The 17,603-nt window shown below is 45.4% G+C and overlaps 1 pseudogene; it reads right to left on the bottom strand.

The window, feature by feature from the left end:
- Positions 1 to 17,095: 17,095 nt before the first annotated feature.
- The window catches only part of LOC125393163 (2'-5'-oligoadenylate synthase 1A-like), a 210,623-nt pseudogene continuing 210,115 nt past the window's right edge, over positions 17,096 to 17,603 (bottom strand).

Consider the following 17,603-nt stretch of genomic DNA (forward strand, 5'->3'; position numbering starts at 1 on the left):
CTCCGAGATACCATCTTACTTCTGTCAGAATAGATAAGATCAAAAACACCCATGATGGCTTAGGCTAGAGAAGATGTGGAGTAAGAGGAACACTCATCTATTGCTGCTGAGAATCCAAACTTGTACAACCACTTCAGAAATCAGTATGGCAGTTTCTCAGAAAATTGGGAATCAACCTACCTCAGGATCCAGCCATACCACTCTTGGGAATATACCCAAAAGATGCTCAATCATACTACAAAAGCGTTTGTTCAACTATGTTCATAGCAGCATTATTTGTAATAGCCGGAACCTGGAAACAACCTAGAGGAGCCTCAGCTGAAGAATGGATAAAGAAAGTGTGGCACATTTACACATTAGAGTACTACTCACCAGTAAAAAACAATGGCATCTTGAATTTTACATGCATATGGATGGAGTTAGAATACACTATCCTGAGTGAGGTAACCCAGACCCAAAAAATATTAATATGGTATGTACTCACTCATTAGTGAATTCTAGCCATAAATAAATGACATTGAGCCTTTAGTTCATGATCCTAGAGAAACTAAGTAATAAGGTGAACCAAAAAAAACATATATAGATCCACCTAGAAATTGGAAGCAGATAAGTTCACCTGGTAAAATTGGGAGCATGGGAGTAGAATGAGAACAGAGGGTGAAAGGGGAATAGAAGGGGAGAAGGGGAGGGTTGAGGAGAACTTGAGGGAATGGGATGGTACAGATGGATGGACAGACATGAGAACAAGGAAAGAGATATCCTGACTGAGGGAGCCATTATGGGGTTAGCAAGAAACCTGGCACTAGACATATTTCCTGGAATCCACAAGGATGACCACAGCTAAGACCATAAGAAATAGAGGAGAGGGTGCCTGAACTGGCCTTGTCCTGTAGTCTGACTGATGATTATCTTAAATATCACCATAGAACCTTTGTCCAACAACAGATGGAAACAGAGGCAGAGATCCACACTGGAGCACTGGACTGAGCTCCCAAGGTCCATCTGAAGAGTGGAAGGAGGGAGACTATGAGCAAGGAAGTCAAGACCATGAGGGATTTATCCACTGAGACAGTTTGCCTGAGCTAATGGGAGCTCACCAACTCCAACTGGACTAAGAGTGAGCAAGCATGGGATCAAACAAGTCCCTCTGAATCTGGTTGACAGCTGGGGCAGACTGAGGGGCCACTGACAGTGGCAGTGGGATTTGTCTCTACTACTTGTACTGGCCTCTTGGGATCCTATTCTCTTTGGATGTTTACCTTGCTCAACCTAGATGTAGTAGGGAGAGTCTTAGAATTTCCACAGGGCAGAGCATCTTGCCCTCTTTTAGGAATGGAGGGGGGTGTGATGGGAGAGTGGGTGACGGGAGTGGGAATTTGGATTGGTATTTTTTTAAAGTAATAAAAAAAAACCCAGGATGACCTACAGGAATTACCCTGTGTTTTCACAGTGAAAGGGACCATGGATGCAATTAACAGGTTTAACAATGACTTGTGACTCTGTTCATCTGATGTTGCAATCTTTAGTGAAGTAACCTCCAACCTTGTTCCCAGGCCTGAACGTGTTTCAGAGTTGCCTGCATAAGTCGCCCTTGAAGGGTGACCTCATTGTAGGATTTTGACTCACAGAGTCGGTGCGGCTGAGCTCTCTGCTGCCCTATCTGCCCATGTTGATGGATCTTTTGGTTTCAACTCTCAGTGGGTCTGAGGCTTTGGAAGGCCAAGGCCTGAGGACCTAGTAGTTGTGTGTTAACAACCTGCAATCGATTTCCTCTAAGACTACATTCAGCCTATGCCGGGAAGTGCTCATGCAGGTAAGTGCTTTTCCACTTCTGCACCATCAGGGGGCATCAGCTCTTCAGGCCTAAGGAGTCACTGGACTCAGAGTCAGAGTGATGTCTGTTTGCAGAGCCCTGGGATGTACTACACAACAGTTATTGCTAGTGTGATCTCCATAAGCCAGTGTGAAGACAGAAGGTGTGAGTGCTGTATAGCTGCTGCTGCTCCCAGAAAGAACCTGCCTGAATCCGCACAGACTACTGGGTTAATAGAAAAATAATAAAACTACAGGGAAGCTGATGAGTGCCCTACCTCAGCGCAGGATAAAAAGAACAGATACTAAAAGGTTGTTTTGAAGTATTAGGCCTTTTTGTTTATTAGAAATCAGGGTTTTCTGGGTGGTGGTGGTGCATGCCTTTAGTCCCAGCACTCAGGAGGCAGAGGTAGACCAGTCGCTGAGTTTGAAATCAGTCTGGTCCACAGAGTGAGGTGCAGGACAGCCAGGGATGCACAGAGAAGCCCTGTCCCAACTGTCCCCCAACAGGTGTTAAGTATCTTCATTTTTCACTTTGTTTGCACTGTGTGATTCTGATGGGATTGGTAGTCACAGATGGCAGGAAGGCTTTTTACTCCTATCTCCTATTGTGGGATGCCAAGCTAGCCCTCCATGATGGAGACTCAGAGGTTCCTGAACACAGGGACCTCTAGATATGCTGGATTGGGGGACCGCACTATGGACTGGAGGCAAGATTAACACCTGCCCTAGTGTTAGTTCTGAGATTATCTCTTGGTCTCTCTACACTGGGAGATGCTGGCATGGGACCCATTTGTCATGGGAGGATTGCAGAGCTTGCCCCAAGAGCTTTGGAAAGCAGAGCTCGTCTTGACCTGAGTGCGTATGGGCGGCCAGGGAAGGGGAAGTGAGGGTGTCTGCTGGGACTGAGGTAGTGTTAGGCCTCAGTTTACTCAACCACGAGAACCCTCAGAGATAAGGTTAAAGGTGTCTTCTAGTTCCTGGGGGCCTAGGAACTGCCAAGAGAAGTGACAATGTTTTCTCCCCTGATCCAGTCTCTGAGTATTTGTGCTGCCCTCACCTGGCTAAGGGTCAGAAAATCCCTCCCTGAAGAGCAGAGAGAGGCCTTTCAGGCTACCCTCATAGTGGTCTGACTTAAAAGAACATGAGAGAAACTCGATTTTGCTTGGTGGGAGGGAGGAAATGGACCAAGTTTTTATGTTAAGTTTGAATATGACTGGATTCTAAGGGAACACTTCTGCATTGCTGGTGGGAATGTAAGAAGGTACAGCCCCTTTGGATGTCAGTGTGGCAATTTCTCAAAAAATTAGGAACCAACCTTCCTCAAGATCCAATAATACCACTTTTGGGTATATATCCAAAGGATCCTCAATTGTGCCACAATGACATGTGCTCAACTATGTTCATAGCAGTTTTGTTTGTCATAGCTAGAACCTGGCAACAACCTAAATGCTCCTTGACTAAAGAATGGATAAGGAAAATGTGGTACATTTACCCAATGGAGTACTACACAGCAGAAAAAAATAATGACACCTTAATTTTGCAGGCAAATGGATGGAGCTAGAAAACATTATTTTGATTGAGGTAACCTGCGGCGTTCGACTTGACCAGCAAGAAAAATGCCACACGTGGCTCTCTTTCCTAAGCTTTATTCAGGACCTTGAACAATTTCTGAGTAGAACAATGGGATGGGAAAAGCCTGCTCGCTGCTTGAATACCCCCTGGGTAGCCAACCCTAGCAAGCCACGTGGGAAATGCGGATAAGGCTAAGTACGCAGAAGCAAGCCAGGGCACATATTTGGCCATAAATAAAGATGTTTAGGGTCAGAGAATGTCCACCGGTCAGGGGTGAAGAGCAGAAGCCAGTGCCATTTTCAAGGCACAGAACAAAGCAGCTCTCTACATCTCCCCGTTTTTTGTTTTAGATGTCACAGGTAAGAGTAGAGGCCTGTTCTCTGTGAAACAAGAGCCTTATACTGATCCTCCTTAGGTGTCTCCCACTCAAAGAGTGCCAGATTGGCTCGATGCCATTTTCCAGAGGTGGGGTCTTGGGCACCAACCCACATGCAGTCAGGCATGCTCTTCTCAAGGCCAGCAAATAGCTGTCCTTGAGTGCAGTGCCTTGCCTTGCACCCTGAATGCGTCAGATCAACCTTTCATGGTGGCTAACCATGCTTGGGGTGATTGCCCAGCCTCTATGGCTGTAAAGGCTTGTGTTATCATGGCTGCACTGCGTTGTTGAGAGTCCCTAATCCGACAGATACACCACAGACATGCTAGGGAGACCAACACCAGAAGGCCAGCTAACGCTCCCAAGCCCGCCCACTCCTTCAGATGATTCATAGCTGCAGAGATCCAGGATGAAAGCCCTTCAGCCACTCCAGCATCCACTCGGGTGGAATTCATGGTAACGATGGCCACCCTCAGCTGCTTCATCATGGTTTCAAATTCTCCAGTCCAATTACCTAGGAGATAACTAGACAGTTGTTTAGACAAGTTCGCAGCATGGGTAAAATTCTCATATTGTATGCTTGTCACACAGAGTCCAGCATACTTCCATTGGCATCCTAGCTGAGCCAACTGCCAGAGGACATCGATTTGTTTCTGCACCAAATCAATTCTTTGATTAACTACCATTAGCCCTCCTTTCAGTTGTGCATTGATCCCTTTCTGAACATCTAAAGCCAATGCAACGTTGGCTGAAAGGTTGTTTAGGGTTTATGCAGTCTGTACAGTATGGCTCATGGCAACCGCCGCAGTGGCAGCTCCAACCGCTGCTAGGGAAGTGGCAGCAATGACGGCAGCGGTAATTCCAAAATCCCTTTTTAGTCTAAATAAGCTCATAGCGTGAGGAGCATCCACAGGGACGGGTATCCACCGTGGCATGCGGGTAACAATCGCATATTTAAACAAGCTGGCATTCCAGCATTGGGCATAAAAGCAAGTTGCATTATCACAATTGCTTGGCTCTGTATTACTTACCACAAACATGAATGGAGGATAAACACACACTGGGGTTGGCTTATAGGTAATATTATAAAATGTTTTACTCCCTTCACCAGAGCAGCCAGCATAGGTTGAATGAATACCAGTGGTGCCATCAGGGGAAGTGACAGTAACGTAGGATGGTTCAGAGCCCCAATGTCCCCACGGGCGAGATGTACCCCAGGTAAATTGGCTAGTTCCATGGACTCCTCTGCCAATCATAATCATGGGTTCTAAATTCATGCAACTACCATTAATACCACACAACAGCCAATTATCAATAGGGTTAGACACATAGCTTCGAAAAGGATTCTGATCACTAAAATTAAAGCCTGCAAAACTTGAGAGTTTACCAAGGCCAGATGGACCGTGACTGAACGAGCATGTGATCCAACCAGATTCTCTGAATGTGGCCGGATTTTCTGAATGTGGCTGGCCTGCAGTCTTTCCGAGAAGCCATTGACAATGACACTGGGACTGGTTTCCTCTGCATATACTGGATTTTTGGGATCCAGTCTGTTTGGATGCTCACCTTCCTGGACCTGGAGTGAGGGGGGAGGAACTTGGACTTCCCACAGGGCAGGAGACCCTGACTTCCCTAGGGGACAAAGAGGGAGGAGGAGAGGGAGGGGGGAGTGGGAGGGCGTTGGGAGGAGGGGCGTAAATGGAAACTTTTTATAATTTAATAAAATTACAAAAAAAAAGCCTGCAAAACTTTTATTAAAACTTGTGCTAATTCCTGGGGAAAAGGTAAAACGCTGTGCTTTATCAGCCCAAGTTACTGTATGAGACTGACAGCCAGTCCAGGGCCAAAACTCTTCCCAATTCATCCCCCAACAATAGGGAGCCCATTTCAGCTGGTGTGGAGGAATACCATCATCCATCTTTGCAGGCCACCATCCTGATGCCCAAGTGGCATTCACTGAATGACAGGGGCCACTAGAACTCAAGGGCAAATCAAACCAACCGGTCATTTGATTGTATAAGGGAATGCAGGAGGATGTTTCAGAAATGTTGCTAACTATATAAAAACATAAGGTTCCTTTCAGGCCAAAAGATCTATTTTCTCCTATGGGTGCTAAATCCGTTTCTATTGGCAAATAAGGAATATCAAGACTTCTATTACTGGTAAACAGTCGCGGAAACAACCTAGCATCATGATGAATCGGCATTGGTCGTGGGAACACGGAGAGGATCCCCCATCTTGGTTCCATCTGTCCGTTCAGAATCATCAGCAGAATGGGCCATAGTATTGTCAGCACCAACTTCATGGTCTTCATGGTCCTGGATCCGTCTTATCAGTCGCTCAGGGACCCACACTGGATCTTATCGATCCTGGGGAAAAACGCAAACAGAACCTTGTGCCCATGCCAGCACGGGATCGGGCCCGTACCAGAGCCCTGTCAAAATATCTTTCCACTTGACCATCCCTTTAGTAGGGCCATGGGGGTCCTGATGTCTATCAGCTGCAGAACGACCTTGAGCGTCCAAATTTAAAAAATTTATAGTAAATAAAGCAAGGGAAAGTCTCTCTTTTGGGGTCCGGCCATGGCCTATTCCCTCCTTTTGTTTTTGTAGACATTCTTTTAGTGTGCAATGAGCATGCTCCACAATGCCCTGTGCCTGAGGATTGTATGGCAATCCATGAACAAGCTGCACTTCCATTTGTAGACAGAAAGAGGCAAACATTTGACCTGTGTAAACTGGTCCATTGTCAGTCTTTAATTGTTGAGGTTTGCCCCAGGCAGCCCAAGCTTCTAGGCAATGAGCTATGACATTGCGGGCCTTTTCTCCTGTCATAGGCGTGGCATGTATTACACCTGAGCAGGTGTCCACAGACACATGTACATACTTCATATTTCCAAATTCAGATATATGTGTTACATCCATTTGCCAAATTTTTAGAGGGCGTAGACCCCGTGGATTTACTCCAATACTGGGTGGATGTTGATGAGTTACACATTGAGAGCAATCTAGAATTACTTGTCAAGCATCTGCTCGAGAGAGATGAAATTTTTGTTGTAATGCTTTAGCATTAACATGAAAAGCTTTATGAAAAACTCTCGCCTTTTCCAAGGTAGAACTTATGAATATATATTCCATCCTGGTCCACTGATCTACTATATCATTTCCTTCACTCAAGGGTCCTGGCAGACCTGTATGAGCTCTCATATGCTGGATATAAAAGCAATTTTTTCTCTTCCAAATTAAATGTTGCAATTGTTGAAATAAAAGGCACACTGGACTGGAATTCTTAATAGGTCCAGTTACTTCTAGAATTTTGAGGGCATTAACAACATATGTGGAATCTGATATTAAATTAAATACAAAAGGACAAACTTTAAAGACTTTGACTACAATCTGTAACTCTACAGTCTGAGGAGAACCGGGCTGAAATTGATGCCTCACAGGTTCTTGTTTATCTATCATATACACTCCACAGCCTGTCTTAGATCCATCTGTAAATATATTTGGGGCTATGGAAATAGGCTGAGATGATGTTATTTTAGGAAATATCACAGGATGCTCCTTAAAAAATCTCAACAATGGATGTCTGGGATAATGATTGTCTATGTTGCCATTAAAACTACAGTGCAAAATAGCCCAATCATCTACCGTAGCAGACAAAATCTTTATTTGATGGCTGGAATAAGGCACTATAACAGTGGTGGGGGCAGCCCCAAAATATTGTAAACACTGTTGAATCCCATTCAGGGCTAAAGTTGCCACAGCAGTAGGATAATGCTCAAGAGACTTGACTGGAGATATTTTGGGATAAATCCAAAGTAATGGCCCATCTTGCCATAGCAACCCTGTAGGCTGATAATACGAAGGAAGGATGCACAAAATGATATCTTGACCCTCTTGAATCCTTTGTAAAAAGGCATCTTGTAATCTACTTTCTACCTTACACAATGCCTCTCGTGCTTCATTAGTCAACTGCCTTGGGGAATTTAAGGCAGAATCTCCATTTAAAATATTGTATAAGGGTTTTAATTCATAATTCGGCAACTTCAAATAGCATCTAAGCCAATTTATATCACCTAACAATTTTTGAAAATCATTTAGGGTTTTTAATTTATCTTTTCTCAATTCTACCTTTTGTGGAATAATTTGCTTCTCACCAATTTGTGCACCTAGATAATTAACAATCCTATCCTTTTGCACCTTTTCAGGGGCTATAGACAGTCCCTTCTTCTCAAGTAATTTAACTAACTCCACATAGGCCTGGTCTAGCATTTGTTCACTTTTGGCTGCCAAAAGGATGTCGTCCATGTAGTGAACACATCTTAGAGCAGGGAATTTCTCCCTCAACGGTGCAATAGCCTCTCCTATATATAATTGACACATAGTGCCACTATTAGACATTCCTTGTGGTAAGACGGCCCACTCATATCTTTTATCTGGCTCTTCATGATTACAGGATGGAATAGTAAAGGCAAATTTTTTACTATCCTTGTAAAACAAGGGAATGGAGAAAAAACAATCTTTTAAATCAACTACAATTACAGGCCAGGAAGTAGGCAAGGAAGACAGCAGAGGCAGCCCGCGTTGTACTGGCCCCATAAGCTGCATCTGATTATTAATTGCTCATAAATTATGCAGTAGGTGCCACTTTCCTGATTTCTTCTTAATCACAAAAATAGGAGTGTTCCAAGGAGAGATGGATGGCTTAACGTGGCCTAAAGCTAACTGTTCTGCTACCAACTCATTTGCAGCTGCTAACTTTTCAGAGGAGAGAGGCCATTGAAGAACCCACACTGGCTCCTCTGTCTTCCATGTGATGGGAATTCCCTCCCCAGTGGTCCCTAGGAAAAACCCAGCCCCTGCTTAGAAGGGCGTGGTTGCATAGATATTGGGTCTTTCTGCCCTTGCAGCTTCTTTCCCAACCCGAAGCTTGGATGATAGCCCATTTTAGTCATCATCCGCTGTGAAGCTGGGAAATATTCATTGCTGAGTTTAAATCCCATGTCTTTCAGCAGATCTCTCCCCCATAGGGAAATGGGGAGCTCTAGAACATAAGGTTGAATACTCCCCGAGTGACCTTCATCATCGCTCCATTGTAATTGCCTAGCACTCATATCTGGGGTTTTTGCATAACCTAGGCCTTGCAAGGTTTGAGAGGAGGCTTGGATTGGCCACCCTGATGGCCAATCCTTTTTGGCTATGATGCTTTTATCAGCACCTGTATCCAGCAGGCCCAGAATGTCTTTTCCATCTACTTTAAGTGTCAAAACTGGTCGTTGGTCTAAATCAAGGGATAAAAAGGTTAAGTCCATGCCTGAGGAGCCAAAGCCTTTACCTCCTCTTTCTGTAGGACAGGCCTTAAACTGCCCATGGAGACTGGGAAGGAGTACGAGTTGAGCAATCCGATCTCCAGGGGAAATTGCAGAAATGCCTTTAGGTGACTCCACCATAACCTTGACTGTCCCAGTGTAATCTGGATCTATAATTCCAGGATGAACTCTTAGACCTCTTAACATCATGGAAGATTTCCCTATAAGTAATCCTACTGTTCCTGGATCAAGAGGTCCTCTAAAATCTGTTTCTACAAGCTGGATTCCCATTCTGGGAGTTAATACAAGTCTGGTGGTGGCACGGATGTCCAGTCCTGCCGAGCCCGTAGTGGCTCTCCGTGGTCTCTCGGATGTCGGAGAGAAGGCCACGTCCCCTGACACGTGTCCTCGCTCTGACTCTTGACTGCCCCATATATTTGCGGGCCCTGGGGGTGGGCCCGTTGTCCGTTTTTTGAACGGGATCTTGCAGGCGTCTGAGACAAGGGCTGGCCATTTATATCTTTTACAGATCTGCATTCGTTTGCCCAGTGTTTTCCCTTTTTACATCTTGGACAGAGGTCTGGCTGAGTCAGATGTTGGCCATCATGCCCTTGAGAGGTACCTTTCCTCTCTGGACACTGTCGTTTTAAATGTCCCACTTTGCCACACTTAAAGCAGGCACCTGAAGCTGCTCTTTTCCCTTGTGTCAGCTGAACCACTGCTGCTGCTAGGCCTGCATTTTTAAGAGGTCCTCCTAACTCCCTGCAAATTTTCATCCACACTTCAAGTCCTCAGCTTTTGTAAGGGTTTATAGCATTCCTACATTCCTTTGTGCACTGTTCATATATCAGTTGTTTTATTATTGGCATGGCCTGTTCTGGATCTCCAAAGAGTCTGCCTGCGGCTTCAACCATGCGAGCTACAAAATCTGAAAATGGCTCAGCAGGGTCTTGCAGGATCTTAGTAAGATTGCCGTATACCTCTCCCTAGTTGGGCAATGCCTTCCAAGCCCTGATGCCTATTTTATTAACTTGCTCAAAGACTTGGGCTGGGTAGCCAGTCTGTTGATGGGCAAAGCGACCCTGGCCAAGTAGCATGTCCCTATCCTAAGCATGGTTCCCTGCTGCTTGATTGATAGCCGCTTCCTCATTTGCAAACTCTATCAAAAAGGCTCTCCAGTCAAGATACTGCCCTGGGCTTAAACATGCACAAGCTAGCCCGCTCCAATCGCTGGGCATCATGCAATATCAGTTCAGGGCCTCCACCTGCGCCACCGTGATGGAGGCACTTGTCCCGTAAGTCATCACAGACTCAGCTAAGAATTTTATCACCTTAAAATTCAGGGGCTCCTGATATCTATTTCCTTGTGGATCCTGAAACACTGGACAAGTTAATCGTAGTTCAGTTCTCACTTCCTTCCAAACTCCTGGACAAAAGGTGCATCCAGTGCTGCCCTGACTTCCCTCCATGTAAGGTGGGGGGGCAGAGGGTGCCACGAGGCAAGGCGTTGTAGCTCTCAAACTTCTTTTCTCTCTGCTTTTCTTCCTTTTCCTCACCCTCATTTTCCGCAATCTTTCTGCAAGTTCTAAGAGTTCCCTATCAGATCCACTTGATTCTGAGTCCCTTTCTTCTGACTCTTCGAACTCAGAAAGGTCTGGGTACAGTTTTTGCTGCTTATGAAAGCTTCTTTCACTGCCTGCCTTCTCAGACTTATCCGATCGATCTTCCTGCATGATTTCTAGGGCTGCTTGTCCCTTTTCTATCGCCTCACTGCAGTGCTGATCTTCAAGACAGCCCCTAACTAGTTTCCAGACCGGCCTAACTCCGCCACTAAGGTTCCCTTGTTCATGCGCAAAATCCAGGTCTTTGCCCAGTTTATCCCATGAAGACATTGACAGACTCCCACTGTCAGCAAACCACGGAGCTATTGTCTCACATTCATTTAGGAATCTTTCTAGAGTAGTTCGTTTTATTTTCAAATTTTTTGAACGTAGCAACTCGTTCAGAGCTATAAAAATTGGGCGAGAGTGATTTCCACCCCTTTCTTCAACCCCTTTCTTCACCTTCAGCTTGCTAACTCGCAGAACCATTTTCTCTGCCTTCCCCTTATCTAAGAGGCAGCATTGATGTGGTCACTCTCTCTTTATTATGTAGATAAGAGTGATTATCCTCCGCTTTGCCCTGGCTGCCCTTTCTATCCAGGGACGGGCAGTTTACCCCTGCTTTGTTGCAGGACCCCCCTTCTTACCTTGGGGACTTTAGTGCACTTCCCTGAGCATTAGGAATTTCTGAGTCATCGCCTGGTGAAGTTCTCCCGGGTTTCGGCACCAGCTGCAGCATTCGACTTGACCAGCAAGAAAAACGCCACATGTGGCTCTTTTTCCTAAGCTTTATTCAGGACCTTGAACAATTTCTGAGTAGAACAATGGGATGGGAAAAGCCTGCTCACTGCTTGAATACCCCCTGGGTAGCCAACCCTAGCAAGCCATGTGGGAAGTGCGGATAGGGCTAAGTATGCAGAAGCAAGCCAGGGCACATATTTGGCCATAAATAAAGATGTTTAGAGTCAGAGAATGTCCACCGGTCAGGGGTGAAGAGCAGAAGCCAGTGCCATTTTCAAGGCACAGAACAAAGCAGCTCTCTACAGTAACCCAGACACAGAAAGACAATTATCACATGTACTCACTCATAGGTGGTTTTTAAACATAAAACAAAATAAAAAATCAGCCTACAAACCACAATCCTAGAGAACTTATGCAACAATGAGGACGCTAAGAGAGACTTACGTAATTATAATCCACATGAGAAGAAGAACGTAGAAAAAGACAAGATCTCGAGGGCTGGAGAGATGGCTCAGTGGTTAAGAGCATTACCTGCTCTTCCAAATGTCTTGAGTTCAATTCCCAGCAACCACATGGTGGCTTACAACCATCTGTAATGAGATCTGGTGCCCTCTCTGGCCTGCAGGCACACATGTAGGCAGATATTGAATGAATAATAAATGAATAAATATTTAAAAAAACAAGATCTCCTGAGTAAATTGGGAGCATGGGGACCTTGGGGGAGGCTTGAAGTGGGGAGGGGAAGGGTAGGGAGGGGAGCAGGGAAAAATGTAGAGCTCAATAAAAATCAAAAAAAAATCCTTTAAAAAGCTGTGCTAAAGAATTGAAACCTCTACTTATTGGATAGTTTCATTAAAATGCTTATTTAATATAAAAAAACCCACAAACAAAGATCACTACAAACTGCAGTGGGAAGGAAAACAAAGTATAAAAGTGTGAACAGGCAGTCCTGTGTCCAGTGGTACCCCTAACAGTTAGGGACAGTTTTTCTGACCTCTGATATACTGGGGGTCACAGACATAGGTTTCCCTTTCTCCCTGGGCTAATATTATCCTCATAGACAGCAGTGTGATGCAGAGAAGGGTGAAGTCATCTTAACTATAATGGTGTTCATCGTTTTCACCAACCCTGAACCCAGAGCTGTGCACACACACTCTCCGCACCTTGTGACAATGTCGCACCCCACTCAACATGAATAATCAGATCATTTTTATAAAGAATTTCAAGGCTTTCCCACAATTCTTGGGTAATCAACAAATGACAAGGTGGAGCTCATGGACATTGTACACGTTTGTCTGTGGGCAATGGATTGGATGCAGTCTCACTGTTCACTGTGCACAGACAACCCTCCACAGGACCCCACTAGAGAGCAACATCTCAAATGGCTCATTGTGGTCCTCACGCTGGGCATGTGAGAGCCTTCTACTACCTAGAGGGCACTGAGTGGAGGCACGGCCCTTTTAGGGTGTAGAGAGGCTCATTTGGGCTCTCATTAGGGGACAGACACACTTGAACACACACACACATATGTGCACACACACATACACTCTCCACATCACTGGCCACCTAGGCATGCGACTTGATGAAAGGTTATATGCATCAGGCTAGTCCAGGTTTCATCAAGAAGAAGTGAGCTGTACATATCATCTAGTCACAGAGCTGGCCTATCCAATGTTTCTCAGAACTTAGTTACCCAAGGATGTACTAGCCATGCTGACGGAATGCCCACTCGGGCTGCAGTTGGAGACAGGCTTCCCTGTGGAACAATGGAGGACTGTCCAGCACAGAGGAGAGAGAGACTCAGTAGCCAGAGTTGACTGACAGCAGTGGTCTAGCTGTTCTCCCTATACACAGGCAAAGTGAATTAGTGAATTTGTCCTTCACTGTCTTAGTCAGGGTTGCTGTTGCTGTGAAGAGACACCATGGCCACAGTAACACTTATAGAGGAAAACATTTATTTGGAGCTGGCTTGCACTTCAGAAGTATGGTCCATTATCATGATGGGTGGCAATGGCATTATGCAGGCAGACATGGTGCTGAAGAAGGAGCTGAGAGTTCCACATCTTGATGAGCAGGGGACATAAGCAACTGTGTTACACACTTGTGTAACTTTAGCAACAAAGTCCTCAAAGTCCACCTCCACACTGACACATATCTTCAACAAGGCCACACCTATTCCAACAAAGCCACACCTCCTAATAGTGCCTCACCCTGTGGGTGCCATTTTCTATCAAACCACCATAATGACCAATCAATATGTGATGAAAAATTGGGAGAAATTGACAGAACATTTTTAGAGCTAGTAAACAATTCAACAAAGTCACAGAAGAAAGGCCAAAGCAAGTCACAGGCAAGGAACTTGCCACACAGCTGCACACCAGCCATGCATAGGGAGGATGAGAGAATGGTGGAGGCTTTACATTTTGAGAGACACAGCTCCCCCTGATGGCCACTGTGTGAACTGCTACTATTAACTTACAGACATTACCACTTGCCCTTTAGGAGAGCCATGGTAACTGCACAGAGTCTCAGGCAGCAGGGAATGAGAGGCCAGCCTGGAAGTAGGAGCAGGGCAGTATGCTGTGGGAAGATGCAAGGTGCTTAGATCCCTGCTGAATGGAGGGGGCTCAGAGGGGATGACCCAAAAATGAATGGGAGGGCAGCTCCCCAGAAGCCTGTCTTGGTCATGGATTTGCCCAGCTTGAGTCAGCTCAAGCTGGAGTATGGAAGTAGGGCCACTCTAATAGGAGACCATTTGTTTGTTTCCTGGTTGCCCAGACTCCTGAAATAATCACACAGAAACCATATTATTTAAATTACTGCTTGTTCCATTAACTATACCTTCTTATTGGCTAACTCTTACATCTTAATTTAACCCATCTCCATTAATTTGTGTATCACCACAAGGCTGTGGCTTACCCGGTAATGTTCCAGTCAGCAACTGTCTCAGGCAGGGGCTACATGGCTTCTCTCTAAATTCTGCCTTTCTTTCTCCCAGTATTCAGTTTTGTTTTTTCTGCCTACCTCTATTCCCTGTATAGGCCCAAGACAGTTTCTTTATTAACCAATGGTATTCACAACATAGAGAGGGGAATCCCACATCACCTCCCAGTTTCTGTTTAAATAAATAGGAATGTTTTAGCTTTAATATAGTAAAATTACATATAAAAACAGGTATCAGGCTGGAGTGATGGCTCAGTGGTTAAGACCACTGCCTGCTTTTCCAAAGGTCCTGAGTTCAATTCCCAGCAACCACATGGTGGCTCACAACCATCTATAATGAGATCTCGTGCCCTCTTCTGACCTGCCGGCAAGCATACAAGCAGAATACTGTATACTTAATAAATAAATCTTTTTTGTTTAAAAAAAAAGGTATCATGCAAGAATAATAGTTACAATATTTATATCTACTTTATCTTTTATCAAAACTAAGGAAACTATGATAATAACTATCTTTCTTCAATTTCATCAAAGTCTTCAGAAGTATATTACCTAAGTCAACATGAAGTGCACTGCAAGCAACTTCCAAACCTCTAGAATTGACAGAGACATCTCTCTGACTGGACAGTCACCACAAGTTCCTCTGTATCATTGGGGCATCCATCTTCAGCCTACAGGCCCATAGTATCCAGCAGACTTTTCCATGAGGCAGGAAATTTTAAAGACAGTTCCACCTATATGGGTCAGTGACTTTCTTCTGTGTCCTGCAGAATGTCTGGCAGAGTCTTTCATGAAGCAGGAACCTTGAAGGACCATCTCACCTTTAGGCAAGTTCAGCTGTCATTTCTTTGTGGGTCCTGCATGTCCAGTTCATCAAGCAGTTCAGGCAAGAGCAGTTTCTTGCCCAAATGGCTAACCAACTCCATAAGGAGCCTCTTTGATGCCCATCTTTCTCTTGAAGTAGATTGGGGCTGCCAGGAGCATATATGTCTCACTGTCATGAAGAGTTCTAAATTCTTTAAAATATTTTAAATGCCATATACTGTAGTCTTTGAAAGTATGCAGTGTGCTCTATCTGAGCCCCTGGTGACCCTGCAGAGTGTGATTTCTTCTGAGGTCTAGGGGACATTCATCTTCTCAAACTCTGGGACACTGGGGCTCCTGGTTCTCAGGGCTATTAGATCAAGAACAGAATGAACAAGGGCTGGAAGGACACACACACACACACACACACACACACACACACATACACACACACACACGGTTATTAAGAGAGTGGGCACTGGGGACAGGAGCAGGCTTTGGGAGCATGTGCCCTGTGCAATGCCCTGAACTCTTAAGTAAGCAGGGTACAAGAGTTAAGGTCATATGTGTGTTTTGGGGTCTGACAAATGAGCCACTGGTTCACAACACTGAACTATGGATCCATTAGATCTCTGTGTGGAGGGTGGGATATGTGTGTGTGTGTGTGTGTGTGTGTGTGTGTGTGTGTGTGTGTGTGATTCCAGAGCTCAGAAAACTCAGGCAGGAGGATGCTTATGAGTTCCAGGTCTGACTATGCTACATAATAAGATCTTTTCTCAGAAAGAGAAAAAGGAAGCAGACACCCACTGTGATTTAACTCAGTGCATCAAAAGTTCATTATCACCACAGACAACCATGTGTCTGTTTTTGTGACCACCAGGCTCACAAATTCAGTTCATTTTTGTCATGCACCCCTTCAAACCCCAGCCTGCATGTTGCAGCCACCATGCATCTTCAAGTGCACTGCTCACACTCCCAGGTCCCTGTAGCCATGTACAGCTGCAGAGTCAGATGGGGCAGGTCTTGAGTCTTATCTTGGGGACATGGACAGAAGGAACCAAGGATTCCTGGCTTGGGATGATGTATAAGTGACTCGGGGAACCCAAGCCATGTGACAATATCACTGTAGTGGGTTGATTCTGCTCTGTCTAGAGCTGAGCACTCAGTTCCTGGACTCATGGGTAGCATGTAGCAAGTGGTCAATAAACGCATCTAGTTAACTACAAACACATACACACACAAACACACACATATCCACACATCTACACACACACATACATGCACACACACATCCACACAGACACATCTGAACATCTACACACACACATGCATACATACACACACATACACGCACACACACACACATACACACACCTATACCTCTTTGGTACATCTCACACACTATCATGGCATCTGCTGTGGTTTATTGTCATTGATCAGACATTGGACAGATATTCCCATTACATATACAGACAGAAGTCAAGCTTGAGTTCTCCCTTTCCTTCTGAATCTCTTGTCCCACAGAGCACACTGGTAGAGGATAAGGCAGATGAAACAGGCCATGAGGAAGGCTGTCTGTGATGGGACTGGATGGAAGGGTGGGCGGGCAGGGGTCAAAAGCCTGGAGTCTGATCTCAGCTTGGACACTCCCTTTTTGGGGGCTTGGGAATCATCCTGCCCTCTCTGGTCAAGGCCTTGCAGCAAAGGAGCACATCCCCTGACACTGGACTCTTCTGGGCAGATGCTGCTGCACTCACAGGAGGACACAATTCCAGTTCTTGTCTGCCTGAGGATGGAGGGAAGGCAGAAAACATCAGGTCCACAATTATCTCATTACTAAGGCAGAAGGATGGCAATGACCAGGCCACCTAGGACTACATAAGCATAAGGTCACATCAAGACAAACCAAAACAACAAAGAAAAATAGCTAACCTGTTATTGTGGCACAGGAACTTCGGTCTGTAACAGAAAACACACGATCATGTCATGAGCCCGCATTGCGACTTAGAAGGGTATGCAAATGAGCCTGAGGGTGGGCACTATGGGCCACCTGGAGCCTCTAAGAGAAAGGGACAGCATATCACCATGCTGTGAAGATGGCAGTTAGAACTTTTGGGGATGTGGGGACTTAGCCTGTTGAGAGTGTACATAGCCCTACCTGAGTTCCCCTCATTCAGTAACAGATCTGCCAAAATGGGAGAGCGAGTCAAGCCACCTTTCTGCTGTGTGACAATCCTAAAGGTCATAGCAGCCACAGGTGTCTCCTTTTCTTCCTGACCTTCTGAGGTTTGTTTCCCACTTCCCTGCACCCATTCTAGGCTCAATCCTGAGGCCATGCATGACATCATCTGTTTCCTTAGCATCAGAAAAGCCCTGCCCCAGGAGAGGAAAGGTTCAAGTGTAGGTCCCTCTGTGGCACCTGTGACTGTGACACAGGCGTGCT

Source organism: Myodes glareolus, chromosome 2 (genome assembly GCF_982192425.1).
Source record: "Myodes glareolus chromosome 2, mMyoGla1.1, whole genome shotgun sequence".
NCBI classification, from domain to species: Eukaryota; Metazoa; Chordata; class Mammalia; order Rodentia; family Cricetidae; genus Myodes; species Myodes glareolus.